We start from the raw sequence: 13,789 nt of genomic DNA, 5'->3' as shown, positions 1-13,789 counted from the left end.
AGTAACCAGGAGGGCTTTTGTAGAGATGAGATATTAGCTGAACCTTAGGTTGGGTATTTGGAAATGGAGGAAGAACAGGGGGCGTTTCAGGCTGGGAACCATAGGAAGGAAACACAGAGCTGTGAATGAAAGGCCTCTGGGAGAGGGGTGAGTACTAGTAACAGGGACATTAGTTTGACATGGACACAGGGTACATGCTGGCTAGGTTCCTACAGTACACGATTTGAATAACCAGGCAAAGTGATTTTGATTTGATGAGGCAGGAAACTGGGGCCCCTGCAGGTCAGGAAACCAGTGACCCTGGGGACAAAACTGCAGAAACAGCCTCAGGTATAATAATCTCTCTCAGGGAGTTTGCCCTCAGCTGAGAAAGCTATTTTGGTGAGTATTAGTGTGTTTCAGCTATAAAAATTACAGTAATTCATTCACTTGAAAGAAAGCAGCTGAAGCCCCTCCTTCTGCAAGTCTTGTGGGAACAGGAGGACAGACTTAATTCAGTTGACCCCAGGGTAGCTGTTTTTACACCTGTCACTACAAAATGGTAGCTCAATCCTGCCTGTGCCTTTGGCCATGTCCTTCAGCTGAGAGCAATCAAACTGCATGAAACTGGAAGTCACTGGATTTCTGTCCTCGTCTCTGCCATTACCTGGCTCTGGAACCAGGAACAATCCCTCTGTCTGAGTCTGAGATCAGAAAGATACACAAACAAGGTGTACATCATTTCAGGAGATCGAGTTCCCTGAAATCCATCCATGAACCCAAAAGGTGACACCAACTCTGAATGAAGATTTCTTTACCTCGATGATTTCCCATGGTCCTTCAACTTTTCTTTCTTTAAGATTTACTTATTTATTTGAAAGGCAAAGTTATAGAGAGGAAAAGAGACAAGCAGAGAGATCTTTCATCTGTTGGTTCACTCCCCAAATGGCCACAATGGCCAGGGCTAGGCCAGGCCAAAGCCAGGCGCTTCTTCCGGGTTTCCCACATGCATGCAGGGGCCCAAGCACTTGGGCCATCTTCCACTGCTTTCCAAGGCCATAGCAGAGAGCTGGATTGGAAGTGGAGCAGTGGGGACTCGAACTGACATCCATATGGGATGCTGATGCTGCAGGCAACAGCTCAACCCACTACACCATAGCGCCCAGCCCTCAACTTTTCAATTCCATCATTTGCCCTACCTGGAAACTGCTTTCCCATGTTTCTGACTAGTCAGTTCATTCAATTCTTCAAGGTAAGTTATCTGTAGCATAGAGCTAAGTCCTCCATGTGCAAGATCCTCTCTTAACAAAAAATCCTCTCTTCCATTAGAGATTTCGTAACTACCCAAGTTCACAACCATCTTTCCTTTTTCTAAGCCCCTACATCAGGAGCAACACCTACCACTAATTATATTACCACAAGTTTCATTAGCTGGGTACCTAAGTATAGAGCACAGACCCTACCTAGGTAGTTCTCAACCCTATCAAGCCCAATACCTCCTTCTTGTAACAAATATTTGGTAATGCTCCTTTATGAACTTTAAAGGGCAATCACAGATGAGCATCTACCTATACACAAAATTTAAAAGAAATAATTCCTTACTGGCAATATAGGGAAATACCAAAATGAAATTAATTTGAAATAAAAATACTTATTTCAGGTTATAAATTCTCAGTGACAATATTAGGGAAAAAAACCCATGTCTTTAAGGGCAGGTGCTTGGTAGAGTGGTTAAGCCACTGCTTGAGATGCCCACGTCCCCAGTCAGAGTGACTGGTTTGAGTCCCAACTCCACTTCCAATTCTACTTCCCTGTTAATATGAATCCTGGGAGGCAGCAGGTGATGACTCAAGCACTTGGGTTTCATGCAAACCACATGGAAGATCCAGATTCAGTTCCCAGCTGCCAACTCCTAGCTCCCAGCTCCAGCCTGGCTAAGTCCTGGCCATTTGCAGGCATTTGGGGAGTAGACCAGCAATTAGAAAAGAGATCTCTTGATCTCTCGATCTCTCTCTATCCCCCTAATAAAAGCAAAAATTTTAAAAACTGTTTTTAAAAAAATACGTCTTTACATTTATATAATGTCCCTAAGTGTTGAGTACCATCTACCTTCAAGTGAGAACCTGTCAGACTTAAGGCTGCAGATATATAAAGAAGTAGAAAATAACTTCAGAGAGCTTAAAATTTAATTGGATTTAAACTGAATTGTATTTTTTTTAGTTATTCACAATGTTATGTACATGTACTTTTGCACTATTTGCTTAAAGTATTGGAGTTCGGTAAATCCCTTCTACATAATCCTCATAGACTTAGTATACACACACATGGAGAAAGAGAGAGAGAGAGAGAGCAAGAGCAAGCAGGCAAAGCATTCACGTGAGAATAGACCAGAGAGACCATTTAATCGAGAGGTTTTCAAATTGGTTCTGGTAGTGACAAGGGGGTCATGGGTCATCCAGTTGAATAAAATCTTGCATGGATATAAAAAACGCCAAGTATAGATGAGAGCAAAAGTAAAGCAACTCTGCTAGGAGAAGCTGTGATAGCCCTCGCAAGGCATCCTGGCAACCTCCAGCTAAGCTGAATATCTGAACCACTGTTACTGTCTGATCCCTCATCCTACACTGAAGCAGATGAGATGCGGAGCACAAATTAAATACCCAGCACCCACTCAAGCACACTAACCAGCCTGTGGCCAATTTTGCCAATCATCCTCCTGAAATCCTTCCTTGCCAAAGGTTTTCTGGTGTTCCATTCAGTCTACTGCCAAATTCATTCTCTTAAAAATGTGCACGTTTTATTTCACTTCAAAAAAGGGGGTGTTATGTGAGAGTAGGGTCTGCAGCATTGAATCCAAAACGGAGTAAAATACAAACACATGATTTCAAAAAAACGTAGTACCAAAATAAACTTATCTTCTAATTCCATTTTCCACAAAATTCTGGAAGTACATGCACGTGTGCATGTACGTAAATGTTCATATGCACAGTAGGGAGCAGAGACCAGCTCACAAACAACCATAAGGCAGAAGGTACATGTCTCATAGAGAAACATATACTTAAAACGCTAAGGATATTCAAAATGGGGGGGGGGGGTGTTACATCTGGTTTGGGAGAAGAAAAGGATGAAGGAGAAATACAGATCGAGTATCCTTATCCAAAATGCTTGAGATCAGAAATCTTATGGAATTTTTCAGATTCTGGAATGTTTCATATAATGAGGCATCTTGGACATGGGATTCAAGTCAAAACACAAAATTCATTTGTTTCATTTGCACCTTATGTAAACTGAAAGTAACTGTATACAGTATTTTTTTTTTTTTTGGATGCCTGCCTTCTGACTGACCTGTTATGTGAAGTCAGGAGTGAAATTTTCCACTTGTATCATCATGCTGTCAGTCAAAAAACAAGAATGCTTTAAAAACATTTATTTATTTATTTGAAAGACAGAGTTATGGGGGGAAGGGGGGGAGCAACAGATTTTCCATCTGCAGGTTCACTTCCCCAAATGGCCTCAAGGACCATGGCTAGGTCAGGCCCAAGGCAGGAGCCTGGAACTCCATCAGGGTCTCCCATGTGCAGCAGAGGCCCACATCCTCTACTGCTTTCCCAGGCACATTAACAGGGAGCTGGATCAGAAGTGGAGCAGCCAGAACTTGAAGCAACGCTCATATGGAATGTTGGCTTTGCAGGCAGTGGCTTAAGTCAAAGTGCCACAATGCAGGCCCCAAACCTTCGTATTTTGAAGCATTTAAGATTTCAGGACAGGGATGCTCAATCTGTCTAATTATCAAGAAAGATTTGAAAACAAAAAACCTTTGTATTTGAGATAAGCAAGAAGGATGGGTACTATTTTCAAAGTGAGGGGACAAAGACTGGGAAATGAACACAATACTACCAGAGAGAACAAAGGAATGAGCACATGGATGGGGGCAAAACAAACAGCGCAGGATAGATTTGAAAAACAGCAAGCAGCCTAAGACATGCTTTACCACTTTCTGTATGAAATGCTGCTCTGCCCATCTAAATCAATGGGAAAAACAGTGGTTTCATAAGCACGCTACTATGAGGAGTCAGGTTAATAGGCAGTTAAGTTGGTCCAAGTTGCAATGAGGAAAAGGGGAATCCCTCAAAGAGGGTGCAAAATGCTTGCTTTCCCCAAAAGTTATCTTTAGCATGTGCCAAATCCCATTGCCTGCATCTCCCCAAAAGCTGTCTTTAGCAAGAAACACATGTCTATCCCATTCCTTGAGAGCTTCCAGTGTTATCAAGAGAATAGCAAGGAAGCAGTGATTCTACACTTCTGAATTTTCAGTGTATCCTGAAAACAGATCCCACCTTTCTGATGGCTCTTCTGTTTTATCTTGAGTAAGCTAGACAGGGCAAAAATGATTACAAATCTGACCTTCCGATCTCTTTTGTCCCTGCCTTTTGATTGTTAGCTGATAGTTTTTCCCAAAAATTGTGCTTAAAAATCCCCACCTCCACCAGCTTCTCAGGTTTGCCTCTCTTGGAGCCCCTCCTCCAGGCTGCTTTGGCAGGAGGCTTCTGACTTAAATAAACCTTGCTTTTCTCTCTGTCTTGTCCTTGTGGGGATTCCTCTTTCACATGAGACAAAGAACCGAGGTCATCTTTCTTTGTCATCGTTTCACCCTTAACACTACTAGGATGCAGCTAGACCACAAAAGACACATGCATAGGATGATCTGAGAATTCAAGATTAAATGTTCTACTACTATATTAAAGGCAAACAACAAAAGAAGAGCAGATCTGATACCCTGGGTGGTAAATGTGCTTAAGTAAGTTCAGAGCTCTAAGCTCTAACCTTCCTGTCTGCTGGTAAGTGTGGCTTTGTGAACAACTGATATGACCTCTCACTCAAAAGTTCTGAATCAGTGGTCTCATCTGTAACACAGGGGGACAACTATATTTCCTAGCACAGTTGAGAGAATCCTGTCTTCCCCCACTTAAATTCTATCGGCAGTTACAATCAGTACCCTAGCAAGTACTCTCCACTCTCCTGCCACTCTCTCACTTAGATGCACTTACTCAGCTAACCTGCATCACCTACTTCACCTAGTCTGCACCCATCCCCAGGCAGCTGGCTTTCACTGGGCAAACGTGACTGTGCTGAATGTCTCGCTGTCGGTTCCTGATTGCTACCTCAAGTGGGCTCTCTCTGCTGCACAGGGACCACATTTGGTTATCCCGCATACTGGCCCACACTTCTGGGTTCCATACCTTATTCTCTCTCTTCAGACCTGACCCTAAGGCAGAATATGTAAGAAGCTGATGTGGCTCGCCATTTTGCAGAGAAAATAGACACACTCCAAAGAGAATCTTCACAGACTTCTACCATTCCATCTACTCATCTCCTCATCTCTGTGGCAATACACTTTTTTCTCTCGTGTGGCTATGGATGAATATTGATGGGCCGAGCTGAGGCCAACCCCTTCACGTGTGCACTACATCCTCGTCTATACCTGGACAAGGTGGTGCTGCTGCTTTACCGATTCTATCCTCGCTCTCCTGCCTCATTCATTCTTCCTGCCTTACTGAATCACTTTTGTCAGTATAACGTGTTGTTATCTCTTTCTTCTTCAAAACACTCCCCCTCTTGCACCTTCTTCTCTCCTACAGCCCATTTCTTCTCTATAGAACTCCCTCAAAAAGTTATCTATGCCATCTGTCTTCTGGTTGCCTCCTATTTTCTCTCAAACCCACTATACTCAGGCTTGCTTTCACTACCACTCCACAAGATTACTCTGATCAAGGTCACTGGTGATTCCCATGTTGTTAGATGCAAGGGTCAACAAAGCTCAGCTCTCCATTCCTCATGTCCCTTGGCCCACGGGCAGCCTTCATCACAGCTGACACCTCATCACCTGCCTGAAATGGCTTCATCTGGTCTCTAGGGAATCACATTCTTCAGATTTTCTTCCTACTTCTCTCTGTGCATTTCTTTTCAGTCTTCTTTGCTGCTTCTTCCTCATCCCCTTGACTTTTAAATGTTACTGTGCTCAGTTCTTAAACCTCCTGAGCTACACTCACTCTCATGGTGAGCTCATTTAGTCCCACAACTGTAAATACTACTGAAATTCTCCCTCAAGCCTGCAGACCTCCCTTCAACGACAGATCCACCTTGATGTCTATTAAGTACCTCAGATTTCTCATGGTCAAAACTTAGCCACTGTTCTGAAACTACAAAGAAAAAAGTATATGCGAGTACAATCATCTTAAAGCAGTTAATCTTAGTTATCTAAAAAATAATCACTTGCCCATGACAACATTCTAGGGAATTATCTTAAAATCCCTGGTGATTAAAATAAATTTGAACTAGCTTCATAGAAAATATGAAACTGGAAAAACTGTCTGGTGCGCAGAGGGAATAGACTGGAATTATAAATGCGTGAAGGTGGCACAAGCAGCACCATGCGCTTCTTCACTGATGCCTTTCACAAACGTGCGCTGTGCTTTCATGTATGAAGAGTGATACTGCTGTCCCACCATTAGGAGGACATGAATTCTAAGTTTACTTCCTTGAAATCAAAGAATGTGTGTGTATATCAGCCATAAAAGGATAGTCACAGATAGTTAACTGTTCCTATCAAAGTTTACCATTCCATATGGTTACCACATTAATAACCACGTACTGAGTATTTACTGTGGGCAAGGCACTGTGCTAATAAGTCCTTTCAATGTATTATCTCCTTTTCAGTCTTCTTCAGCTAGGACCCTCATTTTCAGGTGTCACAGACTCAGACAGATTAAATAATTTTCCAGAGTTAACACTGTTAAGTAGAGATTTGGTTCCTATCTATCTGATTTTAAGGTTCCTGCTTTTAGCTCTATTACTTGTGATCCTGATCATACTGGTATAATCTACATAGGCAAGAGTGACAACTTTTTATGTTCCGGAAACAGTTTTGAGCACTGATGTGTCCTGTATCTTAAAGTGCTTAATGGGGAGAGGTGTTTGTGAAGCTCCTTAGATATCCAGTAAATCCCAGAAGGTTTAGTGAAAAGTTAGAAGCAATTTTATTTTTTGTTCCAACATCAAGTTTAATGTTAAGTATTTCATTCCAGTTACTTCAAGCACTCTGAGATAGGTTAAACGAACAAACAAAAAAGCATTAGTGATATGTAAAGCTCTAGTACAAAAAGTAAACAACTATTACATACTTAAAGTCTCTATTTAAAAGAAACCATCTCCCCCAGAAGCATATGACACAACATCATTTAAAGAATGAAAGAGAAAAACTAAAAAACTGAAGTTGGTTAATGCCAAGACATTTTTTCAAGTTTTAGAAAATGGACTAAACCAAGCAAAGATCAATGAAAACCTGCCAAGTTGAAACACACAGTAGTGACAAATTAATTTCCTTTAACCCTGACATAAGATCTGACAAAATTTTTTTAAAAAATCAATTTTAAAATCAATCAACTATATAAGTGTGACTTTAAGAAATCACATTTTCAAGTCACATTATTTGAGTAAATACCAGGTAACAGATCATTTGCCTTCTAAAAAGCTCAAGTTATACCCCACTAAACGTTAAATCAGAAAACAATTATAAAAAGTTCTAAGAGATTAAGTAGATAAGAATACCTGTTGTACTTTAAAAGATCTTATTTCTACATAGCTGTTGCAACACCAAGACTTCTGTAAAGGGGTGGAGTGATTTTTAAAAATCTTACTTTCTTTCACACACTATTGAAAACTTCTAAATTATTTTAAAACACACAAGAGAAAGTTCAAATACTATGTTAAAAATAAATGGTTGCATTGGATAAGCCAAGTCCAACTTTTCAGGAGATACATTACAATATAATTAACTTTATATTTTAATATTAAAACTTACAAAATGCTAACATTTAAGAAAATAAAGACATTAAGAGCAGTTAGGATCTTGTGCTATCAGTTTATAAGACTTAAAAAGCATATAAAAATATATATGCGCATATACATTTATATATCGGTTTGTCCTCTAAGTCTTGTCTGACTCAAATTGTTTTACTGCAAATAATGACCAGTCTGACCAATATGATACACTTGCACAATTAGACTTTAAACTTAGGTACACAGGAATTATAGTAAGTACATTTTAAGACTGAAAAAAAGCGAAACGAAAACCCGAGACGAATATATAAATGGCTTACACAAACACATTACAGCCATGCCTAGCTAGTTTGACTCAAGGCATCTCACTACTGACTGAACTCTGGGTGCGTCTCACAAAATTAACCAAGCCTGTTTAATTCATCACCTGGAGAAGCATTATCTCCTGCAGTCGCCATCCTGCCAGTTTCTTCCCAGCTTTTCCCAGCAAAGAAAGCACCTTGGCAGCCATGTTGAAGATGCTCTTTCATGTTCCAGCACAAGCTCCCTCCCATAATGCCTTAAGAACATCCCCAGCATGCATCACATTTTTTTCTAGGTCATAGGTTGGTATAACTGGGATCCTACCTCTGTATGTTGAAATGAGGAGATATGGGAACCAATGTTGCTGCCTACACACTCCATATATGCTGTGTATGGTTATTTATCCCTTCCTCCTTCTAAGCGACTGAATCAATTGATATTTAAATATGCAGATTTCTAAAGTCAGAAATTGGTTGTGTATAATTTAATCCAAAGCTTACATTTAAGGAATTTGGCAGATAAATCTTATTAAAAGTGGTGCCTCCTAGCAAAGCATGATGCTACAGTACAATTTTATTAAACATCATGGAAAAAGGAGAACATCTAAGTTCTGAGATTTACATGTTTGGAGAGAAAGAGAAATGGTTCAGTGCCACAGAATGGGAGCATAATAGCATAAGGGCAATTTCAACATTCTACCCTGCTGCTCGAGACTAACTGTCACAGCCCCCTGTACATAAAACCTTGCTGCTACATTAAACTGCCCCAGCACCAGACTTTCATTTCATTTGCGAAATCTTCAATTTACTGGGTGCTTTTTCTCTATCAGAACACATTTATGATTTTAACATTTATCATTTATTTTTAATAAGTTAACCCCAAATACCTGAGGTATAGAATTAACTGTTTCAAATGTATTTATCTGAAATGCAGAGTGCAAGTGAGATTGAGTGACGTCTTCCACTTGCTGGTTCATTCCCCAAATGCTCGTAACAGCCAAGGTGGGCCATGCTGAAGCTAGGAACCAGGAGCTTCACACAGGTCTCCCACATGGATAGCAAGGACACAAACACTTGGGCCATCATCCACTGCCTAGCTCTGATATGGGATGCCAGCAAAGCAAGTGGTAGCTTAACTTGATGCATCACAACACTGGCCCCTATAGAATTATCTTTAAAATTAACTTAAAATAAATGTGTTTCGTTAAAGTGAGGAAAACACAGACTATGTCTACAGGTTATACATATATCTCTAGACATCTTACGTGTTTATTATAATAAAGTAATACAACTGAGGGTTGTCAACCATGAGTGTAGGTTCTTAAAAAATAAATCTGTAAGCAGCAGCATTTCCCACAGGAATCCCCTGTGTTACAGGGAGAATTTTGCAACGATGCCTTTCTTTCACCTGCCCTGCCCTTCCCACGTGCTACAGGAGGAGCCTGTTTATTAGGTTAGTTCTTTCCAAGTGTTATTTCCCATACTTTATACAGCTAAAAATTATGCAACAATGTAGTCTTAAGCCATTTCTTATAAATTGGTCAAATAACTAGTAACTACATCATTTTTTAAGAGCTCACTTTGCTCTTCAGTATTAAATAAATCTTACGGAGCAGACATTTGGCCTAGCAGACATCATTTGGGATGCCTGCATTCTCTCTCAGAGTGCCTGGGTTAGAGTCTCAGCTCCATTCCTGAGCCCAGTTCCCTGCTCACACACCCCTCAGAGGTAGCAGGTGATGGCTCAAGTACTTGGGTCCCTGGTACCCCTGTGGGAGACCTGGACAGAGTTCCAGGTTCCTGGCTTCGGCCTATCTCAGCCCTAGGTGTTGCGGGCATTTGTCGAGTCTGTCAGTGGATGAGAGATTTCTCTCTCTCTCTCTCTCTCTCTCTCTCTCTCTCTCTGCCTTTCCAACAAAATAACTTAAAAAATTTAAATAGTTAAAAAATGTATCTTCTAAGTGTGACTAATAAAAGAGCTCGAAAACTGATAGATCGGTCAAAGAGTGAAATCTTACGGGTATCCAGTCCACACTCACATATTAGTACTAGTAAAAAGAAGAAAAGGTATGGCCGGCGCTGTGGCATAACGGGTAAGGCCACCACCTGAAGCGCCGGCATCCCATATGGGTGCTGGTTCAAGTTCCGGCTGCTCCACTTCCAACTCAGCTCTCTGCGATGGCCTGGGAAAGCAGTGGAAGATGACCCAAGTCCTTGGGCCCCTCCACCCATGTGGGAGACCTGGAAGAAGCTCCTGGCTCCTGGCTTCAGATCGGCATAGCTGCGGCCATTGTGGTCATCTAGGGAGTGAACCAGCAGATGGAAGACCTCTCTCTCTCTCTCTCTACCTCTCCCTCTCCCTCTCTCTGTAACTCTGACTTTCAAATAAATAAATAAAATCTTAAAAAAGAAGAGAAGAAAAGAGAAGGCCACATATACCAAAGACTGGAGATAATTTAAAACTGCACTTGATTCTCTTTGACTTTTCATTATGGGTGCGTCTGACATTTCAGAAATTAAAGACTTCTTAACTAGAGAAGGAAGCCACATACACACAGTATAAGAAGCCATGGACAAGTTCTCCTGGAGTTAACATCTCCATGTTAAGGACTGCAGTACATTCCATTCTATTTTTTCTCTCCTCGTTGATTTGTTTACCCAGCCCATGCTTTACTAACGTGAGTGCGCCAAGGCTGATAATGGAATTACTACTTCTGTTTTGTAACATATTTGGGATAGTTGAGGCAAAACCAGGACAACTGATAGAAAGTCTCCAAAATGCCACTGTGTGTAAAACTCCTGAGCACTACTGATCAGATGTCCTGCCTATGCTCCTGGCAACTCCTATTCTTCCCCATGGCAGTTTTCTTCCTTCCAAATCCACATGGGCTCTAAGCCGACCACTATCAATGTATATCTGTGGGGGAGGGTGCGTGTGTGTCAGAGACAGAAAACATACAGAGAATATTCTCTGTGGATAAATACTTTAACTATAGAAGCTTGAATACTACCACCCTCACAATAGCTTTGAGGTCTGTCAATTTCCCAAAAGAAATGTGAACCTTGCTGGTATCTCGCCCACTTTGTCAAGCATGAAGTAGCATACAACCTAAGTAGCTGAATTCAGAGACAGCTAATTCTGGTCTACTGATAAAAATCTAGTCCTATGTCAGATTTTTGTAATGCTGGCAAATCAGTGGGCTTCAGCACTTAACTGTATAAGAACATTAAGTCTTTTTAATTTCTTCACACTTGGAAATCAAAGAATTACCACCTAAGAACTATTATATCTTCTGTTTTAAGTTCACAATGAATACAATTCTCAAAAGACCAGAAGCAGCATCAGATACAGGATTTTGGTTCTAGTAGGTGACAAATTAGTCTTTCAGTGTCTCTTTCCTCATCTGTAAAATAAGAAAGTTGGATTCTGATTCTGAATTATCCCAGACCAGTAAAAAAAATTTAAAGAAGAATGATGGGGAACATGATATTAGAGCTACAAAGTTTTTGGAGGGGGGGCAGGGGATGCACATAAAAAAGAAAGCCTCTACCATTTACTATCACCATCATTTCATAAAATAAAGAACATATTTAATGTCTCCAAATTTAAGGATATATCCTACAATAAAAAGTAATCCTTTAAACTGAGAATGTATACCTTTAAAATATTTGTAACTTTCTGTCCTTCTCACTCACCATGAACCAGTAAAATTTTCTTCATTAACCAGAACTGGCCCCCAAAAATCAGTATTTAGAAACCAGTAGCCAAGGTAATTTTAGGTCCCAGGTTCAAACACTGGGATTTTAATTACAGGTGCCCCGTTGTATTTCTTTTACTCCATATTATGGTCTAGAGTAGATACACTAATGAAGGACAGTACTGATGCTTAAATTTATAAAGATTAGAAATATATTAAATCAATTTGCGAAATGGTCATTAAATCAGAATAAGCTTCAATTTATTGGGGCAAGTATGAGCAGCTACATGTTTTATTTTATCAATAATAATAATAAATCACTGACTGTGTGCTTACTGTTAAGCTCACTTTACAGATAAGGAAACTGAGGCAATGAAAAGCTAAGTACCTTGCCAAAGACATGTACTTTGTAAGCCTGGGTAGCCAGCACTGAACTCCAGTCTGTGACTCCATTTTTGGATATGATTCAAAGAAAAATCAACTTATTTGGATTTTAACTACCAATTCCCCTGATATAAATGAGTGGTAAATGGTTTAAATGTTTGAAGTAGCACACAGTAAAGTATTTTCCTATTTTAGTTTTCCAAACAAAGCCTTTTAACACAATCATAAACATTGGTAAGATTTTTTCCACTACAAAGAGACAAGATATCTGTTAGTGACTTTTCTCAAAATTCAGTAAGAATACACATTCACAATTCCTGAAGGACACATACTTACAGATTTCCTCCTTTTCTCTTAAGAAGAACACGTATTAGCTTCTGTGATTTCAATCTGTAGTAAGAGATTAACATTTATGAGTACAATGACATAAGAACCCATTTAAAGAAAAGTTAAGTGCTGTTTCATATTGCCAAAAAACAAGAAATGACTATAAAGATTAGTGTATGAGCAGAAGTAGTGCCATTAAGATCTCAGAAATGGCAACTGAGTCAGACTCAAAGAAACAGTAGTTGAAACTCCATGGGCAAATGGCAAGAAGTGGGAATCATGTCTTTAAAAGTTTCATTTGTAATTTTGACTCCTCCACTGTCAGAACTGGAGCCAAGTTCAGAGACAGAGATAATCCACCAAGATGGGCATCCCCACACCCAGATACCTACAGGCTTCTAGCTATTTTCCCATCAAAACCTAAAATTAATAATTTCCTGTAAACAAGCAAGGATCTTTCCAAATACAGAGTACTAACCCAAGTAAAAACCAAAAGATATTTCTGCCTTTTCTCGATTTAGAAACAGATATGAGGATTGATACTTTTGAACGGTGCAAGAGAAAACTAGCTATGTTCTGAATCCTTGCAACAGTAAAATGAGGCTCTTTGAGTAATCTGATACTGCTTCCTTCCATGTCAACAACCTTGGTCACCCTGGACATGATATTAGGATTCTAAAAAACTGAAGTTTTATTCCATCCAGCAGCATTCAGTACTACTTGCATATGATTATGCTATGAGAGAAATTCTTCAAGTTTTATTTTTTTAACCTAAACACTACAATGGAAATCCTAAGAAGAAATATCTACATAATTATAATAACCACAGTAACTAGCTGGTGTTAATTTTCTCCTTTGCTACCATTAAAATGATGGAGGAAAGAGTGACTCATACCCAGCACCCAACATGAACTAACAGAGGATGCCTTTTGTTTCATTTAACAGAACCACTTTCAATTTCAAATTAATATCCACAGTTTAAGTTTGGAGGGAGTGCTAGAGACAGTATTAACAAATGTTTGAACACAAATATTAAGACTACTTATAGAGAGACAATTTTAAATTTGTGAAATATATGATGTGATCATACAAGAATATTGGGGCAAATATGTTAGCAAGATCGATGTCACTCTGAGAAGCTAGTACATTAAAATCAAGATTTACAATACCAAGAACACAGCTCTTCCCACTTTCCTTTATTCCTATGACAATATTAGTCTTCAAGTATGTGCATCTGGAATTATATAAATTCTACAGGAA

General features: G+C 39.7%; 1 protein-coding gene across 6 annotated transcripts in view; it reads right to left on the bottom strand.

Moving 5' to 3' along the window:
- The window catches only part of ACSL4 (acyl-CoA synthetase long chain family member 4), a 90,449-nt gene that overhangs the window by 43,050 nt on the left and 33,610 nt on the right, over window positions 1-13,789 (bottom strand). For 3 of the 6 annotated variants that reach the window (XM_051827238.2, XM_051827237.2, XM_008272872.4), the window contains exon 2: window positions 12,539-12,592. The gene's annotated coding sequence lies outside the window, so the exon portion shown is untranslated. Of the gene's footprint in view, window positions 1-12,534; window positions 12,593-13,789 lie in introns of all 6 variants that reach the window. The other 3 variants (XM_070066415.1, XM_008272873.4, XM_070066417.1) reach the window with 1 other exon arrangement.

Source organism: Oryctolagus cuniculus, chromosome X (assembly GCF_964237555.1).
Source record: "Oryctolagus cuniculus chromosome X, mOryCun1.1, whole genome shotgun sequence".
Classification (NCBI taxonomy): domain Eukaryota; kingdom Metazoa; phylum Chordata; class Mammalia; order Lagomorpha; family Leporidae; genus Oryctolagus; species Oryctolagus cuniculus.
Note: the sequence above shows the minus strand (reverse complement) of the source record. Positions and strands in the feature narration are given on the sequence as shown.